General features: G+C 47.6%; 1 protein-coding gene across 2 annotated transcripts in view; it reads left to right on the top strand.

The window, feature by feature from the left end:
• Window positions 1-2,898: 2,898 nt before the first annotated feature.
• RNF152 (ring finger protein 152) overlaps window positions 2,899-15,910 on the top strand; it is a 77,603-nt gene continuing 64,591 nt past the window's right edge. Inside the window, exons 1-2 of one of the 2 annotated variants that reach the window (XM_022584341.2) lie at window positions 2,899-3,174; window positions 4,342-4,465. The gene's annotated coding sequence lies outside the window, so the exon portion shown is untranslated. The remainder of the gene's footprint in view (window positions 3,175-4,341; window positions 4,466-15,910) is intronic. The other variant, XM_022584343.2, reaches the window with a different exon arrangement.

The raw sequence follows: 15,910 nt of genomic DNA, 5'->3' as shown, positions 1-15,910 counted from the left end.
CTCGAAGATCAAGAACACAGTCACGAAAAGTGATAACAAAAGATTATCACATTGTTTTGTGAAAGTGTCATCCTGATAGAAGGGCAGTCCTAGGAATCATGGGGTCACATTTATCTCAGCCCCACCCCGTGTTCTAGGAGATTTAAGGGTTCAGCTCGATAAACATTTATGGGATACCTATGCTTGATGCTGTGGGTACAAAGATGTATAAGAACTCATCCCTGCCTGGATTTAAGCAGCTTTCATTCAACCTCAAGTGACTATGCATCAATAAATGTTACTGGTCTGACTAACCTTGTAACCCAGTCCCAGTACCTTGACTCAGCCCAGGGGAGTGGAGTGGGGATATTAGAGCCCTCCCCCTCACACACATCCTGTCTGATGGCAGGAAGTCTCTCCCTCTTCAGCTCTCCCCTCAAAAGGCTCCTTCTCAGGGGGCCCTCCCTGGCCACCAAACTAAAATTTCAGCTTCCATCCAATACAAAGTCTTCACAACACCCCTCCCTGCTTGATTTTCCCCTCTTTCCTTCCCTTACCCTCCCCAGCACACAGTTTCTTTCACTTATTTATTATCTTGTGTATTCCCGGCTTCCTCCATTAGGATGTAAAGTTCTGTGTGGGTAGGGATGTGGGTCTGTTTCCTTCTTTGTCCTAACTCTAGGGCCACGGTCCAGGTACAGAGTCCACACTCAAGGAATATTTGTTGAAGGAACTAAGGACTATCTGATCCTATCTTACTCCCCAGTGCCAGGGGCCCCATCCTGATAAGCCTGGTTCTTCAAGACCTGGGGTGCTGCCTTGATCTCGTCTCCCTCCCTCCCACACATGGGCACAGTGCCTCAGTCTGGAGCGTGATGCCTTCCTGAAGCTTTGACCATGCTGCCTGCCAGCGTGCGCTTCTCAACACTGCCTGCTCCTAACTGCCTTGATCCTGGAAGTGTCTCACTGAAGAGTCCTTTTCGACATGTAGTTGCCTGTGCCTCTCCTGACTCAAACCGTGGCTGCCTGCCCCGGCGCCGGCCCCCAACTCATCTTAAGAGCTGCCTATCCCGGTCTGCCCCACTAAATTAACCTTCTCTGTGTGACAGCTTTACAAGACTGGACAGAAGGCAGAACACCCGTGATGTGGTTGTGAATTAAAATACCAGTCAGGGGGAATGAATGACTAAGGGTGTTAGAGTTTACCCAACACCATGCTAAATGCTTGAATCCTCCCAAAGAATTGTTTGGAAAGCAGCTGAAAAAGATTTTAAACATTTGTAATAATTAGCGATCCCTGAAAGTAGCTTCCTCAACGTAGTCTTTAAAGTCACTCTTGTATAATAATATTTCTAGGCTAAACTTTTCTAGTAAAATCTTGGTGTGTTGTAACTCATCATCCTATTCAAAGCTCCTGGTCAATATCAGAGTTTTCAATACTCTTATTAGCTTCTCATTAAAACAACAACAACAACAAGGAAAAGAATTTTTTTTGGCTCCTGAAGTTGAGCCTGAAAATAAGACCCCTGAAGTTTTCTACTCCAAGAATATATGTCTGCTTTTAAAGCAGACATATCGTTTTCCTTCCTGCCAGGTGTACAATAGAGGATATAACTTCAGGGAGCAAAAGGACATGGGTCAGCCAGGTGAACATTTTATTTGGGATCCTAGAAAAGCCTGATACCCATCAAGCTTTATGTTTCTTGGTGACTGATTTCTGTATGTGCTGAGTGACCGCACATTTGGGAACACTATTAACAGGTTTTTATCTGAGGGACAAGAAGGGTCCCTTGAGTACACTTTGAATTTTAGTAGGTCACATAGCGTGGTTCATAGGGTTTCCATCTCGTAATCTTGGCAGAAGCATTTACATGAGCTATTGGGAGAGGTTAGAATGGGAGTTCTTTTCTTGTGGACAAGACTGTAGGGACATAAAGACAGCTCCATTCCGGCAGCCCAGAAAGGCTGCCCGCTCTGCTGGATGACTAGGGACCACTCAGTTGAACCCTGGTGCTGGAGATCCAGGAAAGTTGGCAGGCTTCACTTTACTAGAGTCATAGAACAGACTTTTGGGTTTCCGTTCTGCAAAGAAATCCTTTAAAAAGGCAACAGAGAGCATGGACACCATCCTCTACCAGCGACCTCCCTCCTCCATTCTGCTATTCTGCAGTTAACACAAGAGCCACGCCTAGATTTCCTCGGAGGAACTAGACATTCTAAGCATGTCCCTAAGGTAGGAGTTCGGTTTCAGGGTGGAGAATAGGGTGGGCCCCGAGGTCCCGGGGATTCGCACTGACATGTAACCCTCAGGACTGGCCCCTCCCTGTTCCTGCTCCCTGCACCCCATCCTAGGAAACCAGGTGGTGGAGTGTCATTCAGCCTTCTTTGGACGCATCCTCCCCTCCACCAAAGCAGGACCCCGCCCTGCCTGGACCACATGAACTCTTAGGGGCAGCCAGAAAGTACCAGCGGTGACGCGGACCCAGGGCAGTTCCTGGAAACGAGCGACTCCCCCCTCGCTCGGTCCCCAGGTCCCGAGCTGCAGACTGGTCCCCGCCGGCCTCTGCCCCTACCTCAGACCCGCCCTCCTGCCGGCCGAGCTCGGCCTCCTTTCACACCTGATTCCAGCTCGGGTCCCACTCGCGCGCCGTGGAGGGGACAACGTCGAGGTCCCGGCCGAGGTCGGGCACTTGGAGGCAAGGCCGAGGGAGCGCGCGGGGGAGGGTGGGCGGCTCCTCAGCCCGTGAGTGGTTTGCGATTTGGGACTGACAAACTGAAGTCCTGGACCAGGGGGGAGGTGGGAGGGAAGGGGCGTGGGAGGTGGAGCCGCCGGGGAGGGGCGGTGCCGCGGGGAGCGGAGCCCGGCCTCTCGCCCCCACCCCTTTTGGTGCCCGAGTCTGGGCGGTGACACAAAAAGCTCCCGCTCCTAGCCGAGCGCCTGGCGGCGGTATTCGACTGCGAGCGCGGAGGGCGGCCGGGCAGGTGGGGCGCCTCCTGAGGGTCCGAGCAGGGAGCTGGGGCTGCAGGCGCCGCCGCCGCCGCGCTCCCCGCGCCCGCCCCGCAGCCCTCGGCGCGCGTCTGGCCAAGCGGGTGACGGGCGCGCCGGGACCCCCCGGCGATGCTGCTGCTGCCGCTGCCGCCGCCGCCGTCGCCGCTTCTGTAGGGAGCGCCGGAGCCCGGGGCGGAGAGAGGTCGGTGAGTTTCGGTTTCTCGGCTCTGTCCCTCCTGGGTCGCAGGCGGCGAGAGGAGCGCGAAGGGATGTCTGCGCCCCCGCGGCGGCCGCGCCCGGAACTAGGGAAGCTGGAAAGGGGAGGTGCCGCCTGGCGGGTAGAGGGGGCACCTTTTGGATTGTGGAGAGCGGGGTGGCGGGGCCGCAGGGGTCGCGGGGAGCGGGGCCCGGGGCGCGGCGAGGCAGCCCCGGGGCGCGGCGAGGACAGCCCGGGAGCGCGCGGGAGGGGGCCCCTGGAGTTGCGTCTCTCCCGAACGCCGGCAGAGCTGCGCCGGCGGCTGGGTCTCGGGAGCGGCGCTGTCGGCGGCTCCGCCGAGTCCTCGGATGCCCTCTGGAGCTCCTGTCCGAGGGAGCCGGTCTCGTGCCCGCGCCGCGCGCGCCCCCCCGGGATGGGCCCCTGGCAGGGCCTCTGTCGAGCGCTTCCGCCCCCCCGGAAGTTGTCTCTGCGGTCCCCGGGCCCCTCCGGGGAGGAGAGGGCTTAGTGGAGGGATAGATGTTGGGGGTCTTTTGTGCGCACCCACGCGTCCGGGGCGCTCGCTCCTGGGAGGGCAGCGGCAGCACGAAGCAGGTTGGACTCGTGGGACGCTGCTCCGGAGGCGGCGGTCCCCAATCCCGCCTAGGCTGGGGGCGGCGCCGCAAGGTTTTGGAGAGAGTAGAGAAATCGGCAAAACTGTGTGACCGGGACTTGATGAGGTGGCGGACAGGGGCGACGGAAAGAAGGATGCTCGCGAACGCAGCGCTGGTGTGTCTCTTTGGGCGCGTGACTGGGCGCCCCGCGTTCCCACATAACCGGGTTTACCTAGTATATTTTGCTTGTGCTCCACGGTGCTATGCTATGCCTTCTCGTTTTTCTTTCTTTCTGAGGGATTACCGTTGCCAGTGGAGGCTCTACAACCAGAGGATAACTTAGGGGCGTGGGAGACTGCAGAGGAGTCCGGGGAGGTCGTTGTTTGTCCCGCGGAGACGATTAGGAAGCGTTACGCCCCTCGGCGGCCCGCCAGCCCGCCACACCTCCGCCGCCTTCCTCCACCTCCCCCCAGTGCACCCACGCCACCACCGCTGCTCTGCCCGGGAGGTTGTTTGGGTTTCTCTGCTGCGCCTGTCTAACCCTTACTGCATGTATTTCACTGCAGGCTGAACAAAGCTCAGGCTCAGTTGTGCTTCCTGCTTGTCAGCCTCTTGCCTCCCAAACGCGTACCATTTCCACTTGATGTCATCACGCAGAAGGGGGTGAAAGGGACTCGGTGACAGATTCAGGTAACCACCGCTAATCTGGGTAGCCTCCTGGGTGTCTCTGGGTCATTTAGGTCAACGGGCGTTTGCAGGGGGTCTATTTGGGTGGTTTCTGCCTCACACCATCCATTCCTATCTGTGCGGAGCAGAAGGGGCTGCTGAAACTCCTGATTCAAAGAAAGAAATTGCAATAGACTTGAAACCTTCCTTTTGAAGAAGTCATTGAGGGCAGGCTGCGTTTGGGGTTGTATAAATTCCACCTGGTTCCCTTTGAGGGGAATTTTGATATAATCCACACATAGGCAGTTGTATCTGAATGTGGGGTTTGGATATGTGTCTGCTTTCTTATCTGTAGTAATACATTTTGGCTTCAGTCTGTAGGTGGGATATCATTTGTTGAAAAGGTATTGGTCAAATGTCCTAATTGTTCACCTTCTTATGAAACACTGTCCCCCCCCCTTTATTGTAATAGTGTTTGCAATATCAAGAGGGACAGTGCAGAAGTAAGTTACTGGGAGGTGGGAGGGAGGACAGTTGGGGGAGCAGAAAATGGAGCTTCAGTTAAGCTTCCATTTATATAGCCATGAACCATTAGGCCCTCGGTCTGCATTTTATCTTTAGGTGTTGGTTCTTTTCCAAAAACTCTGGCCTATTATTCTTTTCATTCCAAGGATAGTTCTGTTTTGATGGCAAACTAACCAGGTTTGGGGTTATCTTGATAAAGCTCAGTGAAAGCCTACCCTTCAGATGGATCAGGACACCTGGTGTTGGTGTTGTCTCCTAGAGCGCAGAGTCATGGTGTCCTACATGAGAAGCAGGGAAGAAGGATGTGTATGGACATAGACTCAAGTTTTATTTTGCAGGAAGAAGGGATGGCTGAGGACCAGAGGCCAGTGTGCTGTCTCTTGCACTATAGCAACAGCATGGTATCCGGGGCAGATTCTCCCTTCACCACTTTTTCCCCCAAATCCCTTAAAAAATAAAATTTAAAAACTTGAAAGATTTTTCATTCCCCTCTAGGGTAGTTTTGTTTGGAAACGTGACTTTTAACAAAACATCAGTGATGCTGGCATTTATTCTTCGACTCAGCATTCAAGTATCACTAGGAAAAGTAGATGAGTTATCAACCTGTCCCAGCTGAAACAAAGACCAGTGCTTTGGAAAGATCAGCCTTGTACTGGGGCTAAGGTAGAGGTATTTTGACAAGTGGTTTTTATGTCAGCAGTAATGCAGGGTGTGTGCTGTGTTCCTGCAAGAGGGGAAGCTATGTGATGGGATAATAGGGAGTGTAATAATGCAATAGAAACAAAGGGTGTGTGTGTGTGTGTGTGTGTGTGTGTGTGTGTGTTTTAAATAGAAAAAATAAATACCTCACCCACAAAATTCCACATGGGAAAACAGCTGTCTGAACATGTAAATGCATGTCCAAGAACAAAGATAGCCGTAGCGCAGGGTTAGCTTTCAATGTGGTTTTCAATTGTGTCTAGTAATAAATCCTAATCAAGTGTTGTACTGATGTTTAATTTGTTCTTTTAGGTGGATGCTCCCCACTCCCAGATGTCGGCAGTAGTGTGTTTTAGTTTTAGGTTGGAGGAGCCCTAGAGGTGATGAGGCCGACTTTTTCCGCCAGAGCTGAGTCCTTTCTACATGTTCATTTAATTCATTTGGCAGATGTTTATGGAGCACCTGATAGGCACTGGGCTCTCTGACAGCTGCCAAGGGGCAGGCTGGGGCGGAGTGTGGAGACACAAAGGCGAACCAGCTTCCAGAGCTTCTGGGGGGATGGAGAAATGAAGACCTGACTAATTAGGTGCAGTGGGCGCTAGAGAGAGGGGAGCAAAGAGGGGGTACTGGACTTCTGAGGAGGCAGCCTATGATCATCCCGCCTCCACTTGAACGCCTCTTTCATCAGGGTGCTCACTGCTTCACCAATGTCTGCACCTGTTGTCAGAAGGCGACCTTCTCTTCAGTCTTTAAACTCCGCAGCTGAATTCCACATGAATGGGTAGATTTCGCCATTGTCGAGAGGTTATTCTGTTTTCATTCCTTATTCTCTCAGAATTGTTTAGATCTGTCTATCCTGTTGGCACCCTCTACATTTCAAGGCATTATTCAGGCCCTGCTGCCCTTGAATTTTGAAATAAATTCTGCTTTTCTGAATTAGAAAACAGATGGGAGGGGGACGTTTGCAGATCTCTCTCTTTTTTAAGCAGTGATGTATCAGCAAGATAGGTTAGGTTATTCTGCCATAACAAATAACCTCCGGGTCTCAGTGGCCCGGTTTCTTTCTTTCCCACACTGTGTGTCCAACACAGTCAGCAGGTGGGCCCTGCTCATCTTAGTCATGCAACGACCCAGATTGGTGGGGGTGTGATCTTGACGTGTGATCAAGGTCACAAGATCACTGCAGCATGGGAGAGGAAGCTCCAGAGGACCTTGCTCCAAAATGACATGATCTGACCCTGAAGTGACTTACGTTGCTTCACCAGACTAGTCCTATGACCCCGTTTAACGACAATCTGATATTTCTTGTACTGAAAAAGGGAAAACCGGATATAGGTGAGTAGCACTAATGACCTTCCACAAGTGATGTGGCCTAGTGTGTTCCTTTGGGGTCTAGCTTAGCACATTGAGTGTTATACGAGTATGGATTGAATGAACAAATGATACGTCGCTTAAAGAATCTGGTCGTACTCCAACCTGTTCTTTACTAGTATGTTGCTATTATATTTGCTAATATGACCGCACACCGGTCATCAAATAAAAAATGATAATTATTTTCTCTTTTTGCCTGTTTTGAGTAGTTCTTTGTTCTGACGTGATAGGCCAGGAGATGTTTCCAAGGCTGGTTCTAGGAGGTTCTGTGCTTAGCATTATATAATAGAGAGGGGTTGCTTACACACTTCCTCTCCCTTGTTGTCTGCCTCTTGTCTAAGACTTCCTGAGTTTGTTTGAGCAGCCAAGGGTAGAAAAAGAGCAACGGTGGGCCTAGTGTCATCCAGGATGTGGCCTCCCTCAGCCAGTATGGCAGATAAGACCTAGAGGGGCAGGGGATGTGCGGGGTAGTCTGGATCATCCTCCTATTGCTTTGATGTTAGAAAAAGGAATTTGGACAAGAGGTATTTTCTGGTCATAGGGTGAATAGAGCACCTGAGAGTTCTGGGGCATTCAGACTTTCATCAGCACCCACGGCGGCTATGAGGGTGGTAAGTTTTAAAGCCTCCCTTTCTGTACCCTCCCTAAAAATAGTTGGGTTCTGTGCATAGTCATTGTGAGGGGCTGTGGATTAAGCGGCTGGTGGCTCGTTGAGAGATTTCGCTGTGCAGAGTGCTGGTCACACAAATAATCTTAGTTGTGATAAATGCGTGCATGGATTAGAACGTCTAGGATTTGATATATACCTTTAGCATAAGTATGGAATTGAACAAGAGTATGGCTTCTGGGTCAGTAATCACCATGTTAAGTCGTTTTTACAGACAGCTCTCCGTAGGCAGGTGATATGGTAAACTGACTGCTAGCTCGTGAGTCAGTGACCAGAGGACCTCAGTGTTGGCCTAAGAGTCCAGAGGCTGCCCCCTCGTCCAGCTTTCCTTGAGTGACAAAGTATTGCACCCGTAGGAGTTCTGAGGTGGAGATGAGCAGCTGAGAAACCGGCAGAGAGATCAGATGCAGCCCATCCAAGACCTCCAGGTACTAATTCAGGGCAAGACGCAGACTGAGAGAGGGAGAAAATTAAGCCCGGAGGGACTGGTCTTGAAATACCTTTGGGAAGCTCCAAAATACATGCCTAGATTTTGTTGGGCCTCTGAGTTCCTACCGTTTTACTTTCATAGTGAAGTTGGCCATCTAGGTAGAAGACCCCTGTGGAGGGAACGTGGTTCCTGGCACTGCCGGTCGCAATGACGTGGTTGCAGTGTCGTGGAAGCCGGAAGGAAGGAACGTGTTGGTTTTCCTGATCCTTCCCTCAGGGCTTTGGGAGCTACACTGTATGTTCCAGGATAAAACAAGTACTTGTTTTATGGTTAAGGATTTTCTATTTCCAGTTGACTTACTGTCATTGTGAGAGTTCAGGAGGGAGGCCTCAAGTAGTGCATATGTGATTTGCATTTCCTTTGGGTAGCTCTTGAGGCCTGGGATTTCCTGCTGGAGACCTGATGTGGCTGCGCAGGCCTTGGAGCACATTCCTTGTGGAGTTGTGTGTGTGTGTGTGTGTGTGTGTGTGTCGGGGGGGGGGGCGGGTGGGTGTGGTACCTGTGAGCTGCTGGGAGTCAAGGGGCTGAGTAGGAAAGGATGCCTTATTCACCACTTGATTTATTAATTCCTGCATGGATGAAACTCATTGCAACATCCTGCGTGGTAAAGGTTATTATTGTAACATCACATAGGCTTCCTGGGGGAGCAGACTTCCCCAGGGAAGGGATTGATCAAATGCAGATGCGCTGCTGGTGGAGAAGAAGTCGCGAGGAAATGGAGTCTCCGAACGCAGTATTCTGTGCTTGTGTTTTCTCTTTCTGCTCCCCCATCCCCATCTTACTCCTACCTGTCAAGGAAGTGTAACTTTTCTGCCTCACTTTCCATTAATAAGTCCAGATAATCACATGTAATGTGCTCCTCACTGAGGTTCTTCAAGAACTGATGAGATTTTGGTAAAAGCTTTGAGAGATACTGTGGAAATAGATACTGTGGAAATAGGGGCCATTATTATTCACGTTGGTGTTCCGCTTATTAACAGATTAACTGATCATCTTCATTTTTTAAATTTTTTATTTCTTTTAACATCTTTATTGGGGTATAATTGCTTTACAATGGTGCATTAGTTTCTGCTGTATAACAGAGTGAATCAGCTATATGTATACATATATCCCCATGTCCCCTCCCTCCCACCCTCCCTATCCCACCCCTCTAGGTGGTTACAAAGCACCCAGCTGATCTCCCTGTGCTACGCGGCTGCTTCCCACTAGCTATCTGTTTTACATTTGGTAGTGTATATATGTCCATGCCACTCTCTCACTTCATCCCAGCTTACCCTTCCCCCTCCCCGTGTCCTCAAGTCCGTCCTCTATGTCTGCGTCTTTATTCCTGTCCTGCCCCTAGGTTCTTCAGAACCATTTTTTTTTTAAGATTCCATATATATGTGTTAGTATGCGGTATTTGTTTTTCTGACTTACTTCACTCTGTATGATAGACTCTAGGTCCATCCACCTCACTACAAATAACTCAGTTTCGTTCCTTTTCATGGCTGAATAATACTCCATTGTATATACAGGCCACATCTTCTTTCTCCATTCATCTGTCGATGGACACTTCGGTTGTTTCCGTGTCCTGGCTATTGTAAATAGTGAACTGAGCATCTTTAGTGACGGTTCCCACATCTTCCTTGATTTCCATCCCCACTGCCACATCTTAGCTGAGAACCTTATTTCTCTCATTCCTGGCTTTCCCAGCCCCAGCTTCCCGTCCAACTTTGACTTTTGCTCTGCATGACTTTAAAACACAACATTAGCTGGGATGGTTAGCCCACTAGTCCCCCAAAATGCTTTGCATGGCCCTATTTCTTAATCCTGGAATATTCTGTGGCCTACAGTCTCCTGTGCCTCATGATACCCCATCATTAAAGGTGTGACTCAGCTCTTAACTCTCCTAAAAAACTTAACTCCGTCATTTTAGTTCATAGCAATCCTCGACGCCTCCACAGTTCTCTGTCAAAGTTACCTCTCTCATTTCACTCAACATTCATTCAACAAAGGGCACTTATCATAGATTGTCCTGTATTATCACCTAAGATTGAAGTGTCTTTTTCTTTCTGTTTAATTGCAAAGAATAGAAACCCACTAAAGCTAGTTCATGTAACAGGAGGTGTGTTGACAAGATGTCCCAGGGTTTCTTTTGTCATCAAGCCACATATCACAAGTCATTGCTCAGCCTGGGGAGAGGGTAAGGCGTACAGTTCTTTCCAAGGGGCCTGCAGGCTGGTAGATGTAGAGATGAAAACAGCAGGATCTCGGTTCTCTTGCAGGTTCCTTAAAGATGAAGACTGGATGAGGTTTGACCTTATTTTGTATTCCCTACCACGTTTGTACAAATTAAGGGCTCCGTACATACTCCATCATTGATAACACAGAAATGATTTTGACTTACTGTGGTAAGGGAATTATGTATGCTTTGGGCCTGTAGAATTGAAGTTAAGAAGAGAGAAGATTATTTTTAAGAGCTTCCCCTACTTGCATTAATGAGTAATGTCGAATCAGATTAGAGTTGCCAGGCTGCAGTGTGCGCACCAGTGGTTGGGAGGTGCACATTCTCATAGAGGGTCATCATTCTAACAATGAATTGTCACTGGTGGCCTGTTTTTCAACTTGAATTGGGCTGATTCTTCCAAAACAATAACAAAGCAAACAAAAAAACCCTCTTGGGGACATACAGTAAGCAGCATCTCTACACTCCACCAGGCCAGCCAACAAACTCAGGGAGCAGATGGTGCTGTTTGGGTTTGACATGAGTGGGTGACAGTTTCCCACAAATGGCTACCACCTCTCCCTTCCTAATTAACTTCTGGCCATAAATGCCTTTGGGAGGGACGTCTGGTTTACCTCACTTCTTTCGATTTTGGAATAATTCACATGACAGAAAGTCTTCTTTAGCCCTCGGAATGCTCGATCATTATGGATAGTGTTATTATGAAAGAGAAAGTGTGTTCAACTGCTTGGAGAAAATGGCCAGGAATATATTAACATTAAAATAATGTTCTCAGTTTGACGGGTAATGAATGGAGCTGAGATATAAATGTCTCAAAAACAAAGTATTTGGTGTGATGTTCTTTTGCAGTTGTGTCGCTCTGTAGGTTTGCAGATTGCTTCCTTTCAGGTTAAATGAAACTGAAAGTGGTTGGAGAGCAGGAGGGTAGATCTCTACCATGCAGGTAGAGTGCCAGCCATCCTTAATCGGGGTAAGTACCTGTCCATGTATTCCTGCCCCATCACGCTAACCCTTCAGAAGCTTCAGGTAGGAGTTCATCTATTCACCTATGGTGGTGGGTAAAATAGCCTTTGAAACACTGAGCATCAATAACTTAAACCTCATATTAGGTATGCAGTTGTATTCATTACATTTATTCAAATATTGAGTGCCTACTGTTTGCCAGGCACAATTCTGCCCAATTCTAACTACAGTCCCTACCTTGCCTTAGCTTAATGTACGAGCTTAACTCATAATTGATTTGGCTTCTGCCTTTTTTTCTTGCAATGGCAACACTAAAAGTGGAGAGAATCAAAGAAATGTTATCTGATACTCTCCTCTCTCAGTTCTTGATGCCTTACGATATATGCTCACCTTACTTGAACCTAATTCAATTGAATGGTTGAAAACATGGAACTTTTGAAGCAAGATGGGTTGGGTTCAGACATGAGCTCTGTCATAATGACCTTGAGTAAATAAGGTCTGACTGAGCCTTGGTTTCTTCCTCTGGAAAATGGAGGTCAATCAACCTCACTGAGTTATTGTGAGTGTGAGATCATTTCTATAAGGTGCTTAGTGTGTTGTCCTCACATCACAAGCCCTGCGTAATGGCAGCAACTATTATCGTCCATTTTATGTAGTATTTACCATCCACCAGTCTTGGTGCTGGATTCTGGAAATCTTGGGGTGAATAGTTATGGTCTAAACTGAAGGAGCTCTTAAACTAGCCAAGGAAATACCCACATCCAAATAACTCCAGCCTTCGGCATTTATGTGAAGATTTCTTCTGTATGTCGTGTCATTGGAGTCTTGTCATTGGAAGGTCTTTGTAAAGCTTAAATGGTGTGGCATTTTAAAAGGATAGGCCTTCTCAGGAGGAAGCTGGAGGAAGCTGTGAGGTTCTAGGACAGCCCATGGGCAACCCAGGCCTTCCTTAAAGGGCACCAGGCGCCTTTCTCCTAGGGCCTCATTTCCCTCAGGCAAGTGAAGTAATGTACCTCCCTTTGCTGAGGTCTGGTTTCTTGGGGGTAGGGTGACCCACTGACTCAGCTTGTCCAGGCCTAAGAGGGTACCTGAGTTGAGGGACTTGCCATTTTAAAACCAGAGCAGTCCCAGGAAACCTGGGACCAGTTGGTCACCCTACTTAGGGGTCCTGTCCTTGTTCTATGATTGTTGTTCGCATCCTGAAGCAGGCTTTGTAGACATTTCACATTGTTAGAGACACAGCCATCGTAAGACAGGAGGCAGGAGAGAATGGGGCAGGATAAGACTGGAGAAGGCTGTGTAGCTGTCAGTCTATATTTGAATCTGCTTTTTGGTTGGAATCTTTATTAGTATTAATATTATTTTAAAGAAGAGAGCTCTTTAATAAAGGCACAAAAACTGGACTGTACAATGCAAAATATAAAGTTAATGGAGCCTTTAAAAAGTTTCCCCTAGACAGTGGTATTTGCTATGCCTGGTAGGGCTGTTGAATGGAACTTGGTACATAGTAGACATTCAGTAAATATTTGTTGAAGGAAGGCTGGAATCAATTTAATCTTCAGAAATAGCTTTGAGAGCTGGGTTCCAGTTCAGGCTGGATTTGAACCTGGGCCTTTGATACCTAATTTGAAAGTGTGTAAACCCAGGTCTGCTCTTGTTGCGAGCAGATTCCTTGTTGTGCTGATATCCAAAGTGTATTTATGTAGGAGCTTAGGCCCTTCTCGACTTGTGTTTTTTTCTTCTCGGTGAAACCACACGACACCAGCAGATGGGTTGCCTTGTCTTTTGGTTGCAGCTAGGATGTTTCTGGAACGTGCCCGTGTTGTAAACGTGACGGTGGCGTGGGCTGTGATGGGGGCGCTTGTGTACACAGTGCTCAGTGCTTTCCTCCCAAAGGTGTGGGAGGGATTTCCTGATGAGTCTGTTAATTCCAAGTGGGGGCTGGGAAGGGGACCAGGCCTGGCTCCGTACTGCTGGGTGGAGATGTCCAGAGCCGGGCTCCCAGTTGCCAGCGTTCCCTCCTCCTGAACCTTCGTTATTAACACGGACGGCAACCTATAAGGCTCTTAGATAAGCCACAGATTTTTCTAGTCTTTAGCTGAGGCTTCAAATGGTAGTCTTTTGTCTTCTGTTTCTTCCTGAGAAGTGTTAACTGTTTATCCAGGGATGGTAGGACCCGCAGCAAGTTGCCAGAAACAGTAATTAGTTTGCTGGTTGCCAGTTCTCTAAATCTCGTGCACAGAGCACCTGAGGGCAACTGCCAGACATTTACATCACCCTTCGCATCAGATTCCCATGTCATCATTATGTACGCTGAGAAATCATATTCTTTTATGTTCCTGACAAGCCAGATTTCTTCATGGGTTCTTACTTCACCTAAGAAGGTAAATAGCTTATCTACGGAAGGGGAATCTTTCGGGTAAACAGAATTGATTTACTAAACTGCCTTTATTTCTATACACAAAATACTAAATATTAGTTCAAAGAGAGTGTTTCTTTGCAGAGTCCATAGTTTACTTTTTTTTTTTTTTCCCAACAGTGGAGTCAGAGCTATCAAAAATTTATTGTTCATACGCCTTGAGTTTATATCAAAATAATAAAGTTTTTGAGAATTGCACCTCAGGGCAGTCATACTTCCCTACGAGGAGTTCATTGACGTACAAGGAAAAATGTCTTTACTAAGAAGTTAAAAAGAACACGACAGACTTCACTCCAGACTTATTATTACCTTACTTGTTGAAATCTGTCCATGCAGATGCCGAACCCTCTCTTTAATGTGCTCCTTAAAATAACATTCTCTTGGGATCAAGTCCAGTCTGCAATGGAAATTGAAGGAGACACTGTCCAGACAATTTAGAATTCCTTGTAAATTAGGAGGGCAGTGATAATCAATTTTGAAGCCTAAGCGTGATTCAGCCTAGTTCTTCTGGTTGGCTTGACTTTTGTTTTATTCCTTGTTCTTGACTTACTGCAGAAGGCATTGCCATGCAATTTTGTTTCCACTTTTCGTAAAGGTGGATGGGACTTGACTTAGCCTGAGACCCTAGATGTCTCCCCCTCACCATAGGAGGAAGCAGTTCGGAACAGGCTGACTCTTCTCCGGGTTCTGGAGGCTGCTTCCCTCGTTTTAACTTCTTCGAGATTCCGACTTGTAAAGAAACAAATTTCTTCCTTTTATGAGGCTTTTTAGTGCTAGGTGATTAGTGTCGTTCGATATAATCTATAGTACTTAACAACTAGATACATAGTTTTCCCGAAGCTGATCACAGTGAAAATAAGAGTTAGAGAGAGAGAGGCAATAATTGGAGGGAGGAAGCGTGAGTAAAGAGAATGATGGGGGTAAATAATTGTGTCGGAGTATGGTATTTTAAAAATTTTAATTTTAGCTTCAAAATTAAGAACCACCGTTGTTTACATGGGGATATTGGTTTGTAATTAATAGCATCTGGCCCAAGCAAACTGAAGTCGCTATTAGTAATATTCTACAAAACAACATGAAAGTTCATCAGATACTTCCCTTCCCAACTATGTCAGATTCCACAATGTATTTTATGACAACCGAAAGACAATTTTGGGGGGCAGAGGAGATGGCTATGGTGCAAAGATAGAGATAGTGATTATATGCTTCAGGTTCAGTGCTAAGAGCTTTAAGCACATTATCCGGGAGGCAGTAGATCCTGAAAACTTAGGTAACTTCTTCAAGGTCACACAGTGAATTTATTCCAGAGCCAGGATATGAACCCGGGCAGTCTGTGCTCTTAACCACAGCCTGGGAGCTACATTCACAACTGGAATTAAAGATCGGAAGAAGCAAAAGCTTTTCTTTTTTAACCCAACAGGTTCAGTGTAACATAATTTAGGAAGAGATCTGACTTCTGCACTGTCCTGTCTTTGGGGAACAAAGATGGATGCATTTGGTCAGCCATCTGCCTGAATCAGTTTCATGTTGGCTTTGAGGTAGCATGGTTTGAAAGACTCTGTGACAGGTCCTGTTGGGAAATTTGCAGTGAGATTTCCAGCTATTACCTGGGCTTTGCCCTGTGCTAACAAGTTTCTATGAAGCCTGGTGGTATGAATTGTTTCTCAAAGGGCCACTTGACTGAAAGCCAGTGTGTGTGGCTGGGAGCTTAAGACTTTCATGAATACACTGCTAAAAAAATGTTTGAACCAAATAGCGTTTTTTACTACCCCTCCTCCCCTAGTTCCTATTTCTTCCCCTAAACAAAAAGGGAATAAATCATATCCTTTCATATTGTTATTCCTTTGTTTGTACAGTTTCCTTTTCCTGGAACCACCTTTTTCTTCTCCACCGCCCTGCAAAAAAAACCCCACAACATTTCGATGGAAAGCCATGAGTATATGCTTCCTTCGAGACGTCTTTCCTATTCCACTTTCCCTATGGCTTCTCCTCCAACTCTCTCAGCCGGAATTCATTGCCCTTCCATTTGTTCTTTTAAATCCCACTTCCCCCCATGTCTGATAATCCTACATATGCTTGCCTCCCCTGCTCCACTGTGAAGTCTTTGACTT

This window comes from Delphinapterus leucas, chromosome 14 (assembly GCF_059928025.1).
Source record: "Delphinapterus leucas isolate spDelLeu-1000000601 "Yukka" chromosome 14, BTC_Dleu_Yukka2, whole genome shotgun sequence".
Classification (NCBI taxonomy): domain Eukaryota; kingdom Metazoa; phylum Chordata; class Mammalia; order Artiodactyla; family Monodontidae; genus Delphinapterus; species Delphinapterus leucas.
This window is presented reverse-complemented; position numbering and strand designations above follow the sequence as displayed.